Here is a 24693-nt window from a genome sequence, read left to right as displayed (position 1 = left end):
GCGTGAAAACAACTGTTCAAATATAAAACAATGCCCTGACCTGCTAAATGCAAGGTACATAAATAATTAGCCAATACTTACTGGCAGTTCTTCATGATTTGCATATTTTAGTACAATATTAAGATAATTTTGCAAAATATATTTGATCATCCAAGTTGGGAGAGAGGAATGGATTGAACACATTAAATCAACCTTTAAATAAACAGATTGAGAAATAAATACGGTAATACATTATATGCATTGTCTTTTTGTATATTTTTCTCCAGATGGAAAGTCTTATTTGTGTAAGTATATTTAGGGACCCAGTGTAAACTAATTAGAATCCTCAGATTAAAACTAAGATGCATTTCTGATCATTCACTCACAGGACAAGCACAGATACACTCAATTCTCATCATTGTTTTTTTGAGTTTCTATACAGTCCCTTATGCAGAAATGATTGGCAGTCTGCAAGCGCCTTACGGAAACCTGGACGGGAAGTTACACGGTGTCAATCCCCCAAAGGTATAAATAATTGATTAGTGAGGAGAAGCTAGGAGCTTTTAGCTGACATAACAAGCCATTCTACATATACAAGCACTCAGACGCATCGTCTCAGGTTTCAGTGTGTGGAGGCTGCTGAGTCAAGCTCTGTAATAAAAAGTATGTTTCTTTTTTACTACCATATCTATCCCTCTCTGTTTTTTCTTCATTCCTGACTCAGACTAATATAAGCCAGTTATTTTACCAAAATATATACATTTTTTTTAGAAGGAGCATTTCAAGACTTGACCAGCTGGAGGCAGTATCAGACCAGTTTTGAAGAGCATAACACTGTCCTACACCTCCCCCTTGGTTTACCAACCTAATCCACCCTGCATCTATTCACAAAGGCTGATGCATTAACTAAGCTCCATTCTCCATGAATAATGCGCCTCATATTTGGTTCCTGTGCCCCGCCACAGGGTCGCACACCATCAGCTCACTTAAACTGCTCGCCATTCATCGGTGCTATTTTAGTGAATGGATCTGAGCATGTCGTTAGCCTATAAAGACATGCACACACACCACGCTGGGTCACACATGGGCATACGCTGACTGAGTTTGTCAGCCGAGCAGCACCTGAGGCTCTGCTGTCAGAACCAGGCAGCATTCCAGGAGTACAGATTAGCCAATCAGATGACGGCTGTATGTCATGGTAACTATTTCCAAGGAGACGCAGAGGGAAATACAAGGATGGGAAAACGTGCAAACGGGGACATGATTGGATGGCTGTAAACAGAACCAAACATCTATCCATCCGTATCTGTCCTTTCATCCGATCATCCAAAACAACATGCATTCATTCACATTCATCCACTCAGTTTACTGTCCATCCACACTTAGACCATTAGTTATTTTAATTATCTATATACTATCAATCAAATTTTCTATTTAAGATATAAATTTTTGAGTATCTTTTAGTTTTTTTTTGTTTTTTTAACTAATGCACTTCTTGGGCTTCTACAGTGACATCAGCTCATCACTTTCAGTTCCTAAATGTGTACTCATAACTGTAATACGGCTAGCTGTAAACATGCTGAGTCTCATTTTTGATTGTTTACGGTGGAATAGCCTGCAAACCTGTTTTACAAGCACGGTTCCATGGTTGGATTTGCTTTAAATTCAGGTCAACGAACAGAAAGGATGATTGAAATCAAAGCTAGTTTTTCTAAGTATGTCTGTCATGTTTTTAAATCATGAAACAAAAAGAAAAAAATGTTGTTAATCATCAACCAACCTTTCTGTCCATTCATCCACTATCTATTTATTCATTTATTTACCCACCTAAGAACTGTGGAGAAAACATGGAAATTTGATGTAAAACTATATTTAAGATTTAAAAAATGAAACCTGTGAGAACTGCTGGGAAACTGGGAAGCATAAGAATTTGTAAAAAATAATTCAAAAATCACTTGATGACATTCTTTCTTTTTAACCAACAAATATAGAGCAGTTTTGTTGTGTCAACTGTGACCCTTCGCCTTGTAGCTGCATAAACATTTCGGCCTTGATGGGGAAACAGGAAGCTGGAAGCACCTACATTACTCAACTCTTTTTTTATGGCCAACATTACAGTTCTTTCCCTCAGCCAGCACTACACATACACCCACACTGCTGCACATTAAGCCTATAATAACCGTAAAAGCACCAATGGCTACCTTGCATAATAGTGTTACTGTATCTGTGCTGATAATCATGCAGCTGAGCTTCAGACTTCAGTGAGATAAAGCAAGGCTTTTTAGTTGCGCCGAGTTGTAATTTAACTCAGAGAGGCCCTTACCTGGAAGCATTTCACAAGTCTCCATAAAAACCTCAACGACAAATGTTAATTCATACTAGTATGAAATGATGTTGGAGCAAAGGGTTTAAGGTAATATTGAAATTCATGTCTTTATTATTGTCACTAACACAGGAAACAGAAAGAGCTCTGAGAAGTTTACAAATAAAACTGAGCTTCACTGTCTGGTTGTTACCAATAGGGGAAAACGATATTTAAAAAATATTTACTGTTTGAATTGAACTGAATAAAATTCTGCAATCAACTACTAATCAATATCTCAAATTGTTAAAAATGGCAAAAGAGCAACAAAAAAACATTGAATTATAATCTATAAAGCTATATTCAATCAGCTGTATTCAATCATAGCTTTGAATTTAACACCATCCCTCCTGAAGAGACAAAAGAGAAAATAATAATAATAACTTAACTAGAGCTTTGTGGAACTTAAAGTGTTTTTTATGCTAAAAATCAAGAGAAAATAATCATTTAAGTTCTGTGGAGTAAAACATTGTAGTCACTGAATTATATAGCCAGAACCAAGTCTAATAATACGACTACTGACACCTGAGCTTTATACCCATTTTAACTACAGTGTCTCTGTGCTGTGGCCTGATCTGAACACCAACTAGAAAGCATTAAAGCTATATTCTTCATGTTCAGGAACCTTACAAACACGATAAATCAGCAAACTGTTAAAGGGGAGGGAGGGTACACTGCCCTGCAATAACAGCCTTAAAAGGAGTCAAAAAACATCCACATCAAAATGTAAAATTCACATTCAGCAAATCGTTTTCTAAATATAAATTTAGATACATTTTTGGAGGGGTTTCTTTAAAAAAAATGAAGGTATTTAATCTTGAAAGCTGCTTGTTCAAATTGTGAAATGACTCGGCACAAATCATGTTTATTAGCTGGGAAGGATTCCAAAGGAGTAATATTTCTCCAAGGCGGTTTATCATGTTGTGGGTTATGTTTGCTGAGTTTTCCCTCATTAATTTACCAGGATGATCAGAGAGGCTGGTTGCATTAAAGTTCCATGGCCACTTTTTACCATCATAGTCGACTAACGGAAGACTTAAGACATGCATTTAGACGTTATTTCCAAGGGGTGGAGGATATTCCATCCCACAGGTCTCTTAGGTTAAATGGTTGTTCTAAATGTCTCTTGTGCACAAAACTGTTTCTAAGATATGCAGCAAATTCAGAAAAAAAAAAAAAACCAAAAGGAAAAACTGAAGGCCAACACTTCTTACATTGTTATGAAGCAACCATAAATAACTCTGAGCTTGCATCAGAATGGAAACCTCTCAGAGGAAGGCAAACAAAAATAATAACTGGGTAAACTTTTAATATAAAACTCCTATTCATAGTCCTAGTCACCACATGCTCCATGACCTAAACTGAAACAAAAGAGGGGAAAAAATGGAGCAATAACGCAATCATTGGCTATTCACAGCACACGGTCTATTCAAATCAGGACGCCACGGAGCTACGTGTTTGGATATAAATAGATACGTAAACAAATAAAAGTAGATGTATACAAGATAGCATGGCCTTAAAACAGAGCAGTATAAAATTAGCTTCTCGGTCAAACTTTGCATTTCCTAATAAAATCGAGACATGCAAATGGTAGATAAGCTCTTTTAAGAAGAAACCGTACTGCATGAATAGATCAAGACCGTTGCAGGTGCAGACAGTTCAGAACATTACAACTTGCTTTTTCTTTGCATTATTCCAATAAGTTGTAGATTATAGGTTCCTTATAGGTGAAAAGCTGTATTAATACTTTGATATTCATAGAGGATATTTTTCTTATTATTAAAATAAATTTGGTTTAACCCACACATGTCAAATACTAATGCATCTTACACTGTATTTATTACACTTAATCCAGGCATCAATCCTGACCCAACCAGCATGTCTGCCTAATGAAGGCCTGTCGCTACTAGCATCTAGCTGAGCATCTAGCATTTAGGTCAAAAAAAGCTACATGTTGCATTTATGTTTAAAAGATGCAAAATATAAATTTACCCCACACTTTTCAGAAAGGAGCTTTGTGAAATGTTCCTCCCCCCAAATTTTTATAACTTTGCGTTGGTCAATCACATTGAATGCCATTAAATACTGCCAGGTTGGTGGTTATAATGCAACAGGGCAGGGCGATACGGCTCCAAAATATTTTTCATTTTGATTGACATGATTGCAACAATTATATATAGGAAATATGAACGCCTCAGAAAAACTGCCAAGGTGACCGCAACAGGTGTCTGTAACAATGTCTGCAAATCATTTTGCAAATTTTATGAAACTTCTAAGCCATTACCGTACATTATTTTTTGGGTTGTTTTTTGTTGTTTTTTTAAACAACTATATAAAGATCAACAGATAAAAATGAACATTTATCAAATTGATATTCTCTCTCTCCTCTTATGTAGGGGTCTTCTTTGTTTCCTCCTCAGAGTTCTTGTTTTTTCGCCATGACCAACTTTCATATGTGCAAAATGAGCAGACAGGCCAAAGCCTGAAAGACTACGTCCAAAACAAACACTATAATAAATCAGCACAACTACTCATAACTGGTTCTGAAAACACAAACTAATAAAGCATCTGTTTGGATAAACATCTGTTTACTCAGTAGGCAGCGTTTCTTCTTCTAAGTCAGGGGTCTTCAAGGTTTTTCAGGCCAAGGACCCCCAAACTGATGGAGAGATGGAGCGGGGACATAGTATAAAATTGTGTTCTATCAATCTGGTTCTATAGTCACTATTACAGATGGAGTAATGTAACCAAAGTAATTTCACCCTGGACTTATTAAAGTATTTCTGATTTTGATTCCTGGTTGATGGGACAGGTGTTGTGAATGAAACAGTACCCAGCTTTAAGAGCTCCTGTGTGTCGCTAAATGCGTGCATTGATGACTGAAAGACATCTTCTGCCTCCATTTATCTGTTTACTACAGTGTGTTGAATTCATGTTAATGTGGATTTAAAGACATTTCAATTCGTGGAAAAAATTGCAGGGGGAATTTAAAAATAAAAGTCTAATCAACCAAAACTTTCGCGACCCCCATGCAGTACCTCCGTGGACCCCCTAAGGGCCGTGGACCCCCTGTTGAAGACCTCCGTTCTAAGTCATCCAGTTAAGATTTCTCCCTCACTATTGCTACAGCTTCCCGCCTGCTCTAGTCTTGACCTATTTTGTTCTGTTTTTCAATAAAGGCTTGTTTTATTTTGCACTTCTCATCTTTAATAACCAAAACCCATCCCAGCGCTGTTTCCTTTTTGTTTGTTTTTTTCTGGGCCCAGTGAATGGTAACTGTAGTAAGGTTTCCTAGCATGGACCAAATCATTAGCACAGCAAGGATCTGTTCCGTCAAACCGAATTAATCAAATCACACAGATCATAATAATAGAAAAGACCTCAGCAAAGCAGATAATTTTGCACCAAATCGTGGCTTGCAACTACAGCTAAAACTTGCAGATGATCTGAATCATTACCAATTTAAATAAATCATTCCTTGGCATGAGAACCACCTCTGGTAAAATCCATTAATCAGCTTTATATTGATCCTGCTAACAAACCAACCATTGTCCCTTGTCTTTTCTTTGTCTTTGGTAAAATACCTACGATGCTGAGGCTGTCAGTAGTCACTAATGCCACCCTGTAATTTAGGGGGGGGGACTGCTTGTTCCACCAAAATATCCCTATCTCACAATGTTAGAGAATCTTTAAAAGAAATCCTGCATCCAGATTATGATCTGAATCATAACCAAAATGTAATGGATTGGTCCTTCGCATCCAAGACACCTCTGATAAAAAATTACATTAAAATCAGTCCATAACTTTTTAAGTTATCCTGTTCACAGACAGTAAAAACGGACACAAAACTTCCTAAAAACATAACGTTCTTGGCGTAGGTATTAATATGGTTGTTGACGAGTTTGTGCTCTGCTCCTTTACATCTTAGCCTTAGCTAACGTACAACTTACTGCTGCTGTAAATTCTACATTACTTCATAAGATTAATTTGAAATATATGGACAAATGGTTCTTACATGTAAAGAAAATAATAATTAATCGGCAAACATCCATTTCATTGTCTTACTTTTATATAACTCTTAACCCCCAGGCCTTAGATGGCAAGGCACAAAAGAGAGATTATCATTCTTATATTGTTATTCTGCTACAGTAAGATCCCCTGAGGTTTTCTGCAGCTATATTATTATACAAATCACAATACATCATCTTCGTTAATGCATTGAGATTAATCATATCATTACACAGGTGTTATGATACGAATCAAATCAACAAATTCTTGTCACTTCACACCTTTAGGAATCATGGGCTGTAGGGCCGGGCGATGTATCGAATATACTCGATGTGTCATGAGTTTTCCCACGTATGACATTTATAATGACATTGATTACATATTCACATGACCACATTAAGCCGTCTGCATCTATTTCACTGAGAGTTTTATTTATCCCCACACACTTTGAATGCATCATTAACCCATCCTCCAAACAGGATTATTTTCTGCGCACCACTGCAGCAACCGGCAAACAAAATATGGTGACAGCTGAGGACGTAGAACAAAAGGCCCTAATTTGCAAAACCATTGGTGCAAAAGGTAGCAGTACAGATTTATTCCACCACCTGAAAAGTCATCCGCTGCAAAATGAAGAATGTTGTAAACTCTGCATGTCAGCGTCTCCCCGCACACCGATTAAAAAGTGAAATAAATCAGCTGTGAATCCGATGATGTTGGCTTCGTTGTTTGAAAAAGCGATCCCATATGAGAGAAAAAAGAAGAGATGGAGGGAAATCACAGACACTATTTATGACGTTATTTAAATGTTTTTCAGAAGCTCTAATACCTGTCAGGTGATCTTGTTCAGAGGTTTTGCGGGCGTTCTCTAAACTTGGCAATGTTCTAAATTTAGTAAATTTTTGTGCTTCTTTAAAATTCACGTAAAGATGCTGGAAAACAAACAGTTTGGAGATGCTCTGATAATGCTGTAATTTTTTGATTGGCATTTGCACTTTTTTTGTAATTTTAAGTCAATTTCTTTCATTATGCACAAAAGGGCCTTTTTTACTTTACATTTTATATAGTATTGCATGTTTTTGCTTTGTTTGCTGTTTGGTTGCTGGGATCTTGCTAAAGGTCTAATACTAACACCCAAAGACATAATGTGGCAGAATTATTAGTAAAAAGCTCTGAGCTGGTTAAAATAAAATTAAATAAAATGAACTATGAAACCAAACATTTGAATGAGTATATCAGTGCTATTTTATGAACTCTATTGTTTTTGAAGGTAATTTAAACATATTGTGATATATATCGTATATCGCGATATAGCCCAAATATATCGTGATATTAGATTTTCTACATATCGCCCAGCCCTAATAGGCTCTAAATTAAATATTGAAATACAGGAAATGAATATTGAGCTCTATATTGATACTGAATTATTGCCCAGCCCTAAAAAAGGATGTGAAAAAGTCAAAGAGGTAATAAAACCTTTGCAAAGGTCTGGATATTTGATGCGACAAATAGAGAGAGGGGGACAGCAGAGGGCCTTACCAGCTGTGGAGTTATGCGACGGGCAGTCAGGAGCAGGGAAGCCCGGCCTGGGAGGTGGCCCCTCTGTTAACAGTCCTTCCAGCGGATTTCAGCTTCTGTAGAATGGAAGGGAGAAAAATATTAAACTAAAAGGAAAGAAAAGAAACACTCAAATTAATTTTAAAAATAGTTAAATTAAAAAAAGCAGCAATTTTAAAATGGGTCTTTAAACACCTATTATTTCTAAATACATTCAGTTTTCTCAGCAAAAAAAAAAAAAAACACGACCAGAATTGTTGGAAGAGTAAGGTCTTAACGGTTCCTATAGAGCAAAGAGACTTGCAGAAAGCACATGGCGGGTGAGTCCTTTTGTGCATTACTTCCTCTGATTCACAGAGTTTCTACAGGCTCAATGCTTCCTGCTGTAAGAGAGCAACGACGCAGAGCACTCGCACAGCTGACGTTTACATCTATAAATAACCAATTAAAACATGTGAAAATACTTTTAAGACTCAGGAGTGTTTGTCAAGTTTTGCAGCTCAGAATGTGGACTTTGTTAGCCCCATCCTCTTCCTGCATGTAAATGATCAGTAACCAGTCAAGCACTAATGTGACTAGACTTTAAAACCTGAAACTTCAAACCCAAAACAAGCAAGCACAAACGGAAACCAGTGACATAACCGAACGATATGAAAGGAGAGAGTCAGAGAGAATGGATGGGAGAAGCTAGAGGAGGCCGGGGTTTGATCAAAACCCAACGGAACTGAGCAGGCATAGCTGCCATTTGAGGTGGGGCAACGTGGGAGTCAGCTATGCATCGCGACACACTCCCACTGCCTGACTAAGCACATGAGGTTACAGAGGTTAAGTCTACAGTATGTGGAGCAGAGTCTCAGCATATTAGCGTGCTTTAAGACAGCATGTCAGCAGCAGTCAGATCCTTGGGCAACTAAAGCCCGATTTACGTAAAACCCTTCAATTGAAAAAAGGAAGAACTGACTTCCACACAGACAACTTTCCCCCCCTTCAACTCTGAAAGACACAGAGCAAATTTCCTTGAACTGTACGTTTCCTTAGATATGACCGGATTCTCATGCGAATAGTGGCTGATTGCTGATCAGCCAAAACTAGAAATAGACTAATACAGATGATACCATCTTTGATTAGAGCATCCAGCAGCCATGCATGAGATCATTTAAGGGGCATGTATAGCCATGTTTTTTTTTTAAACACAGGAGAGGAAATTACGAAGTTACTACAATTTCTTAGTTCCTACACAAAAAGTAACATTTGTATGTGGAACAACTACTACAATCTTTACAAAGTAAATGCATCAAATAAGTTACTGATACCTACAGTTGGGGTCGTGACCCCACTTGATCAACCAGTCTTGATATCCACTTCAGAAATTAAACCGAAAAACAAACATTAAAGTTCTTAAAGGCATGAAAGCATCACTTAAAATTGATTTTGTATGTTATTAGACCCAGGTTTAACTGATTTTGCAGAAATGTTTGAAAACAACCAATAATTTGGGTCATGAGTCGACTTTGGCACAATTTTGTGGGTCGAATGCAAAAATAATTGAAATGAGGCATACGTTTCTAAAATCATAAATTCAAGGTGAGCTTTTTTAACTGCACAGCACCACTGATCTCTATTTATTTACTGGATTGATGATAGCGGGTCGGTAGTACCGGGTTGAAGTGAAGCCACCAGCCACCATATTGGTACTCCCTAGTAAGACCGGTCGCATTGTAAACAATACGTGCGCTATAGCATCGAACAACGAGCATGTTCTCATATTCAGCGGGGCTTAAGACTTTGCCTTACTTACTTTTACTTACTAAAATAAAGATTAATTCATCACTTGGAAACACATTTGCTGTTTCATAGCATAAGATTACTGTATTTTATGAGAAAAAAAAGACATCAGATTGCATAGACAGTATGAATTTAATAAAGTCTATAAACCATGTAATGTAACATATTATACAAATACATCACAACAAAATGAATGCATTAATGGACAGCAATTATACAGATGAGCCAACAGTGCTAAATTGATGATGTACATTATATGGTAAATACATATTACATATAATTTCAAGGTTTCACATCAAGACTGAATTACAAGTAGATGTCTGTTAATGCTACAGCAGGGCTCGATGTTAACCATCGCCCGATCTCCCGGGGCAAGTAGTTTTTATTGTTGGGAGAGTACAAATTTCATTGCATTTGGCCGCCGAGCAAGGGCAATGATCGCAAAAAAAATTATTTATCACTCAAAATTACTTTAAAATCACGACATTCTATGAAAACGACCCAGAAGCGTTGCAGGCGCCATTTTTGTTGTTTTGTACACATTCTCGCGTGCTTTGAAAAAGCCGGATGATTTTCCGCCAGATGGCGTGATTTTTGTCCACCTAGCGGTAATTTTGATGTAGTTGCCAAAACGACAAACGGCTGCATTTATTTTGTCAGGGAAAACTAATCCTCAGTCGGTTAAAAGTCAGGGAATTCTGAAATTATGTAAGACTGTGGAAACCCTGTATAAAATAACTATGTATAATGATTCTCTAGAAAAGTCACATTATATTAATAGTATTATCTTGTATAAACATACCGTGACTCTAAAATAAAAGTTATTCATTTGTGACATTGAATTCTGTCTTGTGATTTATCTATAGTTTTTGACCTGTCAAGTTTTTTTTAGATTTTTAACATTACGATTTATATTTTTCCAAGCACACAACAGTTTAAAGCAAAGTTTAGTTTGAAAAGAATGTGCAGGAAGGATTGAAAAGCATGTTAACACGGTAATGTAGGCTTGAGTTCATTATCTGACGCATGCATATACACACCAGGAACCTGGAAACTTAAGAAATACTGAATTACAAAAAACATTTAAAAAACAAACATGTTTCATTGATATATATACAAAAATGAACATTAGGAACTATATTTATCAAACATTATACTGGGCAAGTAAAAATTGTTTCTGGGCAAATGAAATGTGAAAGTCACTTGCCCAAAGGGCATCAAATATAGATTTTCTTGGTTAGTACATCCACAGACTGTAAAATTACATTTGAAACTTCTTTCCACAACTGGCAAACTGCTTGTTTTTGCAGTCAAATGCTCTCTCCGTGGGAGTGAGGAGTACCAACATGCCGGCTGGTGGCTTCACTTTTTTGGGGGGGCTATCAGCAATCCAGTGAATAAATGGAGATCAGCACCAAGGTTGCTGGTTCATGCCATCCTAAAAACTGTGCTCATTCATCAAGACCAACAGGGAGGAGCTCATTGATGCCTATGCATGTGAATCAGTTCAGCTCATACCTTAAAGCTACAATTAAAAACCAGACATGAAAAAAAAAAGCACAACATTAGCAGCAAGAAAAATCTGGAAAAAAATTACTTCACAATAAATTGTTTTAAAGAAGCAAAGGAATAAATTCTCAAGCAAAGAAACTCAAGAGATTTCTGCAAGTGGTTCCTTGGTATATATGAATGCAAAGCAGCTACAGATTGAAGGCGATGATCTCAGCGGTGGTGTTTGCAGGAGCAGTAAGCCGATACACAATGAGCATGGTTTACACTGCACCAAATGACGGACCACATCCCTTTGAACAGACACGTGTTTTTAAACAGTCAGATCTCCCTGCAGACCTAATATTATCCTCAAGCTATGCCTCAGGATTACTTTTGACATTTTTCTTTTTTTACTTTTCCACCTTTTATCCATATACCACAGATTTTTTAGAAAAACAAAACAAAAAAAGATTTTATCTATCAGTTTTAAATTACACTACAATATGTATAGCAATATCCTCCTCTCTTGAGTGTTTTGACAGATTTTTCAACAATGCCTTGCAAAGAGTCTTCCTACTTTTTCTCATGTCAACACACTTTAACCACAATCCTCTATGCAGTTTATGCAGGAAAGTTTTAAAAGTTAAAACCTAAAACATGAGTTTAGTCCCTACTCCAACGTTGCATCCACCTCTGGCTGGAGGTTGTTTAAGGTGAGCCCTATTTTCTTCTTAAAACAGCTCAGCCTTAATCAGATAAAAGCGAAAATAACCGTGAACAATTGTTTTCCAATCTTTCAGATTGTCAATAGGCTTTGTAGACAGATGGTGAGTAAACCATTAAATGTTTATTTTTAACTGCTATGGTCCTTACCCCTTTCTCAAGCTCCAACTAATTTTGTACCAGAAATGCCCTTTTAGTGTTCCCATAGAGCTAGAGAAAGGATGTTTAGGGAGATGTGCAGTGTTGGTCTTTAAACCAGCTCAATTATTTCAATGTGGATCAGTTTTGGTCAAATATGGCCAGAGTGGCTTCTTCCACCTGTTAGCACTTTCCTCTAAAGTGCTTTCAGGGCTTTCTTCTGTCACCTCATCCATAATGGATTGTCAAGTGCACAACTAAGAGTTAATCCGTTCATTTATTCTTCTAGATAAGCTGCAAATCTACAGCTCCTCCAGAGTTAGCACGGTGCCTCTTGGCTGTTCACCAGATTAGCGCTCCCCTCCCTGAACTGACTATTTAGGTGGACAGCCATGTCTTGGTGAGTGTTGAGGTCCCTCCAAAAAATGTGTTATTAGTTGCTCATTGCTTTTGTAAATTGGAATGAAAATACTTATACTGCATTTCAAAAGTAATACCACTACTTATTTACCATTTCTTATATTTTCGTGGACAAAAAAAACAAAATAAAACACAGCATAATCATAAAGTCTAATTTCTCCACTTTCTTTTCATTGCATGTGCAGAAAGTCACCGAATACAAAACTCAGTCTCTATGGCAACGTGCCCTTGGATCCACACAGGCAGCCTGTGTGCATGCAGGCTTTCAGATGCCAACCTATGTGATCAGAACTCTAGACACCAGAAAACATGGCTTAAATGCAGAGAGTGAATTTCATTGCTTTTTACTTGACAGTGTAATGACAATAAAAATTTGATTCCTCCATAGCTTAGAGGGAAATCATTCTATCACTTCTTGTCCATTCAATTTTTCTATTGTCCCCTCTGGGACAATGGAAAAATAAACTTGCTTTTAAGTGCAACATCACTTGACCTTTTAATTATAAGACCTAATGAGGAAAAAAAATTATAAAAAAACAGATTAAGTTTTAAGGGAAATCACCCTTTTTCACATTTTTTGTTTTACAACTTGGTCCTTGGTCCATTTCATGCCTTCCTTGGTCTTCAGGAAGCTGTTTTTCCATCAATCTTCTCCATCAAACCTCTAAATCTTTCACTGAATGGCTGTATTTATGTCAAGGGTAAAAGAAAAATACAGATGGACTACATTTAAAAATTCAAGAGGGTTTTAAAGGTTGTGTTGCATTTTGTCTCTCAGTGTAAAACAGGGTGAAGATATAAAGAATATTGAATATATGTCAGTTATTTCTACTGTTGAGCTATGCACCACTTTTTGCTGGTATTTATCATAAAATCAGTGTAGGATGCATTGTTGCTGGTTTTACAATGAGAAACCATGAAAATGTTCAAGGGGTGCGAAGAATTATGGTAATCTTTGTATATCAATAGAAGCAGCCTTCTTTAAATAAACACCACAGTTAAAAATGGAAACCATAATCCTGACCAAGCATTACATAAGCGTGTATGGAAAGCTCATCTGCCAAAGATAAAATGCAAAATGAAAGCAAATGGAGAAGATAAAAGCCTGAAGCCTATCAGTCCTATAAGGACGGTGTTTCCTTACTGTTGAGTCAAGTTAGTAAAATAGTGTCTATCTTTTATAGAACAGTTCTGGTCGAAGAATGAAGAAGGATATTATAAGACATTCCAGAGATTATATCAGGTGCAATATTTGCCCATTTTCTTCTTTTCCCTCTTTATCATCTGTGAGCTTTAGCATGTTAGGCAATCTCATTCTGATCAGGTGTGAGAAACTGCTGCTGTGAGCGTCTAAATTACTAAACAAAGATTTTATTCCACATTGACTTTATAAAGCTACAAATATTGCTATCCAAACAGTATTTTGTGACATGAATACCTAACACACTGAATGACGTCACTCTGTTTTTCAATCTGATAGCAGAGGTTTCTAAAGTGGGGATCAGGACCCGCTGGGGGGGTCATGAAACACCAAGCAAGGAGTCGCAAGATGGTTTTTACTGTCATTTCTATGCATAAGCAAATTCAGCGTAAAGTAATTCTATGAGGTGTTGTGGTTTCATGTCGGCTGCTTAGGACATTTTCCATTTCTTGTTAGGGCACTAGGTGTTAATTTGCCCAATCAGCTCGGAAAGTTAATCTATATGCCCCTTTTTTCTCCAAAGAGATTTGATAGAATCGATTTTACGAAGCAGGTTTACCAAACTCAGATTCAAATTCCTAACTCTAAATGGATCTAGCCTAAAATCGGGAATAAAATCGTTTCATTCTTTAATAGGATCCTTGTCAAACGGACATGCAATGTTTGTTTTTAAAACCTAATGCGTCTAATGGATCTTTTTTTATGCACAAAGCTACGACAAAAATCTGAATAAATCAGAAAATAAAACAAAGTGAGGAGAGCAGAGACAGGACATGGAGTTTAATAAATTAAACTTGCTCCTAACCAGGTTAGCTCTGGGGAAAATGTTACTATCGTGGCTGAAAAAGAGGTTAAGTAAACTATCTTTGTGAACGGGAAAACCAGTTTTCCTGATTTTAAGTTTAAAAAACTTAAAGAGTTTTCAGGAAACCTGCTAATTGAAACAGACTCCAGCACATTATTAATGTGGCCTGCCAGGGGAGTAAAAGTCAACCTGTGTTAAAAAAATCATATTTATATAGTTCATTCTGAGAAAAACAGAGGCAAATCATATGTGAAAGTTACATGAAATAAATGCATTAGTAAAGAAAAGCTTAGGAAAGAAGATGATCAAACTGAGCATGTAAGGAAAGCTAACATTTATTGGCACAAGAGATAATGTACAAGATTATAGTACCATAATTTTCGGACTATAAGGCGCAACTTTTTCCCATTTTTCGACCTTGCTGCTTATATAACAATGCGGCTTATCTATGGACTTTTACAGCTAACGGCCACTAGGGTAATACCTAAATCTATGGATTTTACTATCCACCATGTTGACGTCACATTTGCTTCAACACACAAGTATGGTAGCTGCGCACGCTGTAATGCGGAGGTCCTCTGGAAGCAGACTTCTACCACGAGTGGTACGAGACAGAACGACAGCGAGAAAGACGGACATTAAACATAAAAAAACCTGCGGCTTATAGTCCGGTGCGGCTTGTATATGAACAAATCATGCAATTTAGCTTCTGCGGCTTATATTCAGGTGCGGCTAATAATCCGAAAATTACGGTATTTTTGTCTTTTTTTAGCTCTTGTTTGCTAAAATTGAGAATTTCAACCACAAAAACATGGTTTGGTATAAAACAAAAGATAAAACTGGTAAAGCACGGAAAATCCAATGTACAGTAGGGTGGAGGATCTGTGATACTGTGGGTCTTTGGTAAACTAGCTAAAGTTAATGCATTTACAAAGTTCTCTCTAACTGGATAAGCAGGGTTAATAGAGGGGATTCAAAAATAAATTTATATGATCTAATTCCTTTTCAACTTGTTAATAGTAATATTAGTAGTAAGATTTTTTTTTTTTCCCCTTTAAAAAAAAACGTCCTTACTGAGGGTGGCAACGTGTGTGTAGGGCAGAGCACAGCGTGGTTCATTAAAGAAGCCAGTCTGTAACATGCCAGCACAGTGCAGACTGAAGTGAAACAAAGCCACACCTCAGATGTAAAGTGTGTGAGAGTTTTAACACTACGAGTGTATGGAGGTTTGCTGTGGGGGCAGCTTAGCAACAGTGTCTGAATTTCCACCATGCTGATTTACCATCTGCAGCAGCACGCCTGCTCTTTGTGTCCACTGACATGTGGGCGGCCACATGAAGATAACATGCCTGGTTAAACATGGCAGTAGAAAAAAAAAAAAAAAATTACCATAAAACACATTTGTGATTTTTAAATTGTGTTGACGTTGGTTCAAAACTGAGCAGTGGAATAAAAATAAACCAAATCTTTGCGTATGAGAGGAGGAGAACCTAGAGAGTCTCTGAATATTTTCTAAAGCGAAGCCCTGAAGTGTTTTTCTGTGCATTTGTGAAAGGTGTGGGTTTTTGTTTTTTCCTTTGGGTAGGTCATTTTATTTATAGCTCTATGTTGGCAGATTGAATGGAGAGTCCTCCATGCTTTCTTTCCACATTTACTGTGAAAATGTTGCTGCAAACCAGAAGCTAAACACTAAAGCAAACCTTCAAATAGTGGGTCTGCAACAATAAATAAGAAAAAACAAAAACACAGCAGCCTTGCGCCCTCTTCTCATTATAAGCACGCTCAGAGATTTAGATAAGCCAACATCACAGGACGGAAGTGAGAAAGTTGAGAGGAATGTCTACCAGCAGTGCCAGGGCTAAAGATCAGAACCGGCGCACACATATGCACACAAATACACTGACTCATTCACATCACAGATAAGAATCAACAGCATTTCTCACAGCAGCCAGGGGCTATACACACAAACCGCAGTAAGAACCCCTGCAAAGCAAACTGTATTTTCCCCGTATTTAATAGCAAAACACTCAGCATGGGTTAATTAAAGCAAAATAAGGAGGGAAAATGCCCAGTTTATGAACAATACAGCAGGGGATTAGCAAATTATTCTGTACAGCAGAAGATGACAAAGTAACTCTGACACATCATTCAATCAAAAGCCAACAAATAGAAAGAGTAAAAAGTAGGGTTGTCACGATACTAAACTTTTCAACTCGATACCAATACTAAGGAAAATATTCGATACTCGATACCATTTTCGATACCACAAGGATAAGATTTCAACAGAAATATTTTGATTAATAATTAAAATACTAATATAATATAAGTGCACAGAATTATTCGATCACACAGTGTTCAGAAAGTGCATTTTCCTCTATTCTGCACTTTAGATGAATGACTGTTTAGGTGCGACTGGTACTCGATACTTTTGAAAATGAGTATTGTATCCGGATACAACGTTTCAGTATCGATACTTTTTTGAGTATCGATACTTTTGACAACCCTAGTAAAAAGTAGGGGTGTGCAAAATAATCGTGATGATGATGCATCGTGATTCTAATTTTCGTGATCTACTGCATCGATTCTTGATGCCAAGAATCGATTATTAATTTAAAAAAAATAAGAATAAATAAAATTGCATGAATGGTTGGCGAACATCAGCCAAAAACAAGTGTAATACAACTTCCAGTACAGTAGATGTCGCTGCAAATGTGTTGACGCACGCTGCCTTGTGTCACAAGCATTTCCGGCCGCGGGATACTGTGCCGAGTCATTCAAAAACAAAACATGGAGGAGAAAATATTGCAATGCATCGCAATAATTCAAGTATCGTGATGCATCGTGATAGAATCGCATCGTGGCCTGTGAATCGTGATTCGAATCGAATCGTGACTTCTTTGGCAATACCCACCCCTAGTAAAAAGGATAACAGATTGGATCAGAATGGCTGTCTATTTACATACTGTGGACTTTCAAGGAATAAGGGACAAGAGGAAACACTGTTTCACACCACAGCACTGATTCAACTGATTAAACCTGCAGGATCAAAAGCTGATGCCTGACAAACTTTTGCCCAAAATAAACTGTCATTATCTTGAAACGGCTTTCATGCCCAATTAAACTTTCCATATTTTGTATCGTTACCAATTAGAAATGTCAGCGTATTTTTTGCAGAATGATCATGGAATCAAACTAGTCCATGATTGAGGAGTATGAGAAGGATATGGCATGCTTCCATTTTCAGCTCTCCTAAGTCGACGCTTCGTAGATCCAACTCCAACAGGTTTTCTTCATGCATCCCACCATATTTCACTCCAAAAACCAAATAATTCCTCCAACATAATGCTGCCCCAAACACCTTTAAAAGTCAGAATGTTTGCTAAAGGCAGTGTTGTATTAAAGAGGTCAGACTTTTAAACCAAGAGAAAAACACAAAGAGATTCATTGACTATATTGACTATACAAAGATGTTTGGGTCCTTTTTTTTACCTTTGATTCCGAGTGATGATTTTAGAAACAGCAAACCATACAACCATTAATGATACACTAGCTGCCACTAATAAATGAGTTTAATTAGAAGTTACCCAACATGTTATATATTCTCTTAATATTAGCAAATTTGAGTATTAAAATTCAGGATTAAATTTGTTATTAGGGCTTTACTTTCTCAGATTTGGGGTCATAATATTTGTAAACAATTTGGGGGGTCCAACAGGACCTCTAAATAGAATAGAATGGAATTCAACTTTATTGTCATTCCACTGTCACAAGTACAGAGCAACGAAATTAATTCTCTGCATTTAACCCATCTCCTTTTGGGAGCAGTGGGCTGCCAAAGTGTGGCGCCCCGGGAGCAGTGTGGGGTTAAGGGTCTTGCTCAGGGACCCAAGGTGGCAGTCTGTGGGAGTAGGGGATCGAACTCACACCCTCAGGGTTCAAAGCCCTATGCCTTATGCCCTAACCACTAGGCCACCACTCCCTACCTTGCCATAATGCCTAAATTATCAAGGCATTATAGCAACATGAGTGGTGGCCTAGTGGTTACATTAAACAACATCTCCATGCCGACAACTGTTCTCTGCCTAAAAAGGCAAAGATCTGTTCATCCGGATAGAACTAAATTTAAAGACGTTGCCAATAGGCTATATAGCTAAATTTGCGTTTAGAACTCCAGGGACGTCCTCACAAACCTCCAACACTTTAACTCTCTACCTTCATATAATTCTGACATCACAGAAAAAAGATTTGCCCTGAAAATACGCCAAGGAAAAGCTGCAGGAACTAGCCTAGTAAACTAGCCCCACCCGCCAAAGGCCAAAATAATTTTTGCCTGTGAGTGGTCTAGTCTTGATCAATGCCCCAGGCCCTAGAACTGGCGGGCCAATCACAACGCAGAGATGTGGTTTGAATTTCTGGATGCAAAGCGAGGCGGGGTTTTGAGGGCGGGACCACAAAGCTGCGCAACACTGGAGAAAACACAACAAGGAAGATGGCAACAACTATTGAACAGTTCTCGTTTAACTCAGCTTTGGAATCAGTGTTGGAAGGATTAGACTTGGGGTTTTAATTGAAACGTGAGCAGGAAGAGGCGCTACGCTCATTCATTTTTAAGAAGGATGCATTTGCCGTTTTACCGACAGGCTGTTTGTTTACACTTCCCCACCAGCTTTCTGTCACGCTTCCTACATCACAGTAAGTTGCACTCATTGGTCAAAGCGTTGGCCAATCGGCAAAGACAACGGGTCGCTCTCATCACCATTCTTCCGATGTCTCATTCATCGGGGCCAGACCAAATTACACATTTAATCTCACATTTAGTCTGGTTTATCAGGCTATAAAGGGACTAGAAAACCAGAGCTTCAAGAAAACAAAGATATCATGAAGTTCTTGCAGCTCTGGGAGAAAGAACTCTGTGCTTGTGGATTACGTAATCGCTGTTGTTACCCTAAAGCCTTTTAACACAGCGCCTTTGCCCGTTTTAAATGTTTAAAATCATCTAAAACACGGGGCCCATCTGAGCAGGGGTAAGCCTTTACCTGATCTATGGATTTCCTCAGTTTCAGCTAGCGGGGATAGGACATCCATCTTCAGCATTTAAGGGAACTAGAACTCAGCAAAACTTCACTGTTAATCCCTTTAGGACTAAAAGAATTGAAGCATACATAAGCATGTAAAAACAAGACTAGAAGCTTTGTAGAAACAGAGCTTGAATCATAAATAGAAATGTTTCAGCAGACCTTTACAACCAATACGGCGGAGAGGAGCTCTATGACAACAAAGTGACAGTGAAGTAAACCCAGCTGCAAATGTTAAAGCTACAAACCTGAATTTTCTGCCCTCTAATAACTCATTCATGTATTTGGCAGCGGGGGCCGCAGGCTTCCCTCGCTGGTGGCTCATATATCATTCTTCCACCTCTGATCGTAGTCAAAAGCAAACATGCAACCACAATTAAGAGAGGAGAAATTTTCCTGAACATAAGAGACACTGCAGCATCCGAATCTGGATTAACCAATGGTAATTCTGTCAGGGTGGGGTCCTGAACAGACTGGCAGATCAGTCGGGGAAGGTTAATCTCAAAAACTGCACAAGCAGCATAACCACAGATCAATGAGGGGGGCTGCCATGAGTTACACAACTGTTCATGTTCTTTTGTCAACTTACTACAGAGCAGACAACTCCCCTCTGAACAGAATAAGAAGCTTAGACCTCAGACTACCTAAAAATAAAGAGTGATTAAACTGTTATTTTAATGCATCTGTAAGTCCTTAAATAAAGCAGCATACAGAAAGTGAATTAATTAAAACATGTTGAATGTGTAACATGGGCTCTAGTAGCTGCTGTGGGGGTGTGTCCTCGCTGCTGCTGCTGCTGGAGATGGAGTGCATACTAACAGACACTGGAGCAATCGTCATACCAGGAATAACTGCAGTAACCCAACCTGAGGAACAAAGCTCAGTGACATAGGCTGGGTTTAAAGGAGGTCTTGGACCCCCTACTGTGAGCTAGAAAGTCAACAAGCTCTTGGAAAAAAGGGTTTAGGACTTTAGGTTTACAAAGGGCATTTCTAAAAGGTCATCATAGATGGAGAGCTAAAGTAGCTTTTAAGAAATTTATTTCAAAGTTGCATATTATGGTCGCCGAGCAAACATCATGCAAATTTATGATTTCACAGCGAAATTCAGAGTCCTTCAAACACAAATTAGATGAACAAACAAAAACATGTAAAGAAAAATAGCAGTAATCACAGAAAATAGAGAGCAGCATAGTAGACATGCACTGCAGACACAAAACCTGCTGCAAATCATATATAGTGTCAATGCGCAAAACACACAAAGAAAGCAGAATGCTTTGTATTGATATTTCATTTAGGAACCGTCTGACCCTCCTATTTTGGGCTTAGTAGCTATAACCATTCCTACGATCCTTTGCATGATATTTCTAACCCCTTTAGTGTGCATACTGCTAACCTAATGAAAGGTGAAGGAAAAGGAGCCACAACTTGCCCAATTTGGAATCAGCCTTAAATTATTTTAGCATCTTATCTATGCCTTAATTAAGGGTCTGAAGCACTTCCATTATGCACTGCAACTTTGAAGCTTTTCTTATCTTGTGGCAGTTTTTTTATTGTTGTAGCCTTTAAATACATTTGTGTGTGTATGTTTATGCATTATCATCGTTTTAGTGTTTGCAACAGGTTTTTGCCATTTTCTGTGATCGCCGCTTTGCTGCTTTGTAACATTTTATTTTGTATAATTCTTTTGTGTTGTGCAAATCAATTTTTTTTTTGTCAGGACTTTCTGTACGGTATCACTTTAGGTATTATGAATTGTTGTCGTTTGGACAACATACCAAAGAAAAGAGTTGAGTAACCCAAGTTTTCTCCACCTTTATGAAGAATAAAGTAGCCCCTTCCTCTACTTGTTGCTGCACACTGCATTTCAGATTGCTACCAAAAAAGAAGAAACTTTACTTTTCTCTCAATGAAAATAAGCTGCAGTAGAGTTTATAACTACACCCTGGTCCACAACCAGAGTACAGGCTAGCTACTAGAGCAGAGAGCCTGACAAAGGTATCTTGACACCATCTTTTTTCATGAAAATGCAAACATTTTGTTGGTTTGCTACTCGTTGTCTACACCAGGGGTAACCAATCAAAAATCAGTGGGGTCCGAATAAAGAAAATCAAAAACCAATAAAGGTCCAGAGACATTTCTAATTATAATCTGTTACTTTAAACAGAATTTAACACTGAAATAAAATTATGTGTTTATGCATCCATGTTATACATTGACTTTTTAAATACAAAAAAAATATAAGAAAAAAATAGAACATTTTCCCATATTAAAATCTAGTGTTTTTTTAACGACAAACCTGGAGTTTGGTATATAGACAATTTCCTAATTCTAGATTTTATAAAACATCTGAACTGACAATTTCTTATCTTTTTTTCCCCATTTTTTAAGGCTTAATGAGAGCAATGGGCTTTAGGCTGATCTGCTAGGCTTTAAACCTGGGTTTGAATGGAGACAAAGCCATTCTCAAGCACATATCAAGGTGCTCATTTTGAGCCTGGATCGATAATTATTTTTCATTGTTTCATTGTCATGTTGGGGAATCCATCTTCACAGCAAAAGGTTGAGCCAAACATACTCAAAATGCGGAGGGTTATCTTTGAGCACCCATCGCTCTGCTTGCCACAGGTTTGCCTGAAGTATCTTAAAGTAGCTAGCAGTAGCAGCCATGACTGACACAGCTTGGTGGTTAATTTGCATCACATGTAGCCTGGTCCCAGAGCCTTTACCGTACACACAGGAGAAGCGGCGCAATGGAAATTAGACACTGCCGTCTGACAACATGCAGTAATTTATATCAGGTTGGGTCCGGATTAGCCAGTAGGTAGGTCCGGATCTGGACCGCGGTCCGCTAAACCGTGACCTCTGGTCTACACTATAAGAGCAAACATTTTCCCTGAAAATGTACAATCTGGAAACAGGTTCCAGATGTTTTTTGTTCTCTCTGTAATATGACTAAATCAATTTTTATGGCATCCTAAATTCTAAGCTTCTAATCTAAAATTTTATTTGATATCATCCACTATCGATGCTAAATCTGATCCATATTTAAGATTAAATCTTTTTGTCTGCCAATATGCTAAAACCAGAACTNAAAAAAATCTTCTTTAATGAAACTTTGCTGTTTCAATTATCAATCAATTAATCAAAGCAATAATTGACAGATTAATCGAATTTACAAGATAATAGTTAGTTGCAGCCTTAGTAACAACACCAAAAAAATTTAAACGGAGTTCAAGGGCATATGCTTCATTAGGCAGAGAGTATTTGTTGGCATGTGCATGGCTTTTAATTTCAAATAAAAAATTGCCTACTAGCGGCGTGGCAGGGAAATTACTTATTTTTCACAGGGCTCCATTAACCAGCTAATATCTGCTTGTTATCACCGTGCTACCTCCATAAAACCAATAAAGGTTTTTCTTTATATAAAAACAAAATGAAGATTAGAGACATTAGATTGGCTCTAAAAGTAGGTAACTGTTGTAGCAGCAAACAGTTCATTCTTTAAATGTTTTGTGTAAAAGTAAAACTGGATTCTTTTAACGCATGATGACTAAATATCCAAATGTCTAACATAAAGTAACACTCCTTCTAGGCTTCAGAAATGACATCATCTGCAGTTTTACCATCTTAACCCTTCAGGAAAAATAAGATGGGCAAATCTCCACACACGAAATTTCTTTGAGTGTCGTTGGGTTTTTTTGCACTTTGTTGCTGCACAGCATGGGATAAACGTTAATTTCCAAGAAAAGGTCATGCCTAAACGAACCTACACGTCTGTACCTGTACATGACTGAGACTTCCAGCTTGGAGGTGAACAGAACAACCTTTTTCGTCATTTCACAATTGCTTTAAAACCTTTTCTAAGGAGGGAGAAAAAGGGCCTACTCAGAACAAACAAAACATTTAACAGCAGATTCATTTTATGACACTTTAGATGTACCTATAAAAAAAAAGAGAAAGGTAAAATTTCTGCCTATCATCCAGAATTCTCACTTTGTTATGAGAGAGCAAGCAACAAGTTTTACCATGTCCAACATATTACAACAGGGGAACTAGTCAGGCACCATCATGTCTTCCAATCATTGGAAGCACTGTAATGTGAGGAGAACCTCGGCTGCCAAAAAAAATACAGAAAACAGTTTATGGAGAAGAAAATATAATAATTCACATTTATTGGGTAGAAACATTCCACAAGCTGAGACCATTAAAGGGGTCATAGAATGATTCTATAGGGTATTTGGTCCTTAAGGTCTCTGAATAGAGTGTGTAACATTGGTTGGGCAGGTAATGGCATATTTGCTGTTCTATGAGCCCTAATGCAAGCCTGGTTATAAGCCTCAGAATGAAATGACAGGTTTTCTTTCTTTTATGGTATGCTCATGAATATTTAGATGAGCTGTGCGCTGATTGGTTGGTTTACAACGAGCGAAGCTGCGGAGCAAAGACGCATCATAGCAACAAGCACTCACTCACTGAAACATCAAATTGTTGATATGGTAGGATGACCAGACGTCCTCTTTTTCCCGGACATGTCCTACTTTTCGTATCAAACAAAACGTGCGAGGGGAATTTCAAAATCGTCCAGGGTTTTGGTCGACTACAGTGCAGCAGAACCGAGCCGTGAGATCCGGGGCGGGTCCAGGAACCCTGGCAGCTGGGGACGGAGCGACCAAACCTGACCTGGTGATGGTAGCCTTTTTTCAGAAACCCAAATCTGGTCACCATAGATAGGCTAGCATTGCTATTAACAGCTTAGCGACAGAATCATACTTACAGCTTGCAGTTGTGATGGCCTTACGGTCGGAAGAGTCCCTCATTTCAGTAAAAGAAGTTTAGTAAATCCTGCTTTGAACCGTCCAAGATTTTTAAAGCCATCTTCGGTAAAATGCGTAGCGCAAATGAACAGCTGAGCATCAAACTTTGCAGGGATCTTCTGATAGAAAAAAATAATCTATGCCTGTCGAGTCTTCGGATCCTTGGGAAGACTGAAAATGTTCCCCTTTTTCCATGCAGCCTGGAACACTGCATTAACTGTATTTATTTTTTGGGGCATGACAAAAGTTACAGGCCAGAACGAAATAAGGCAACATCCCTTAATTGACGTCAACTCGGTGCTTCATCTGGATTCACCCGTTTTATGGTGGAAG

The 24693-nt window shown here is 37.9% G+C and overlaps 1 protein-coding gene across 1 annotated transcript in view; it reads right to left on the bottom strand.

The window, feature by feature from the left end:
- The window catches only part of LOC107085391 (protein FAM49B), a 57335-nt gene that overhangs the window by 25468 nt on the left and 7174 nt on the right, over window positions 1–24693 (bottom strand). Inside the window, exon 2 of the mRNA XM_015375680.1 lies at window positions 7889–7983. The gene's annotated coding sequence lies outside the window, so the exon portion shown is untranslated. The remainder of the gene's footprint in view (window positions 1–7888; window positions 7984–24693) is intronic.

This window comes from Cyprinodon variegatus, unplaced genomic scaffold, assembly GCF_000732505.1.
Source record: "Cyprinodon variegatus isolate N-32 unplaced genomic scaffold, C_variegatus-1.0 Scaffold123, whole genome shotgun sequence".
Taxonomy (NCBI): Eukaryota; Metazoa; Chordata; class Actinopteri; order Cyprinodontiformes; family Cyprinodontidae; genus Cyprinodon; species Cyprinodon variegatus.
The sequence above is the reverse complement of the archived record's forward strand: the minus strand, read 5'-3'. Positions and strand labels throughout refer to the sequence as shown.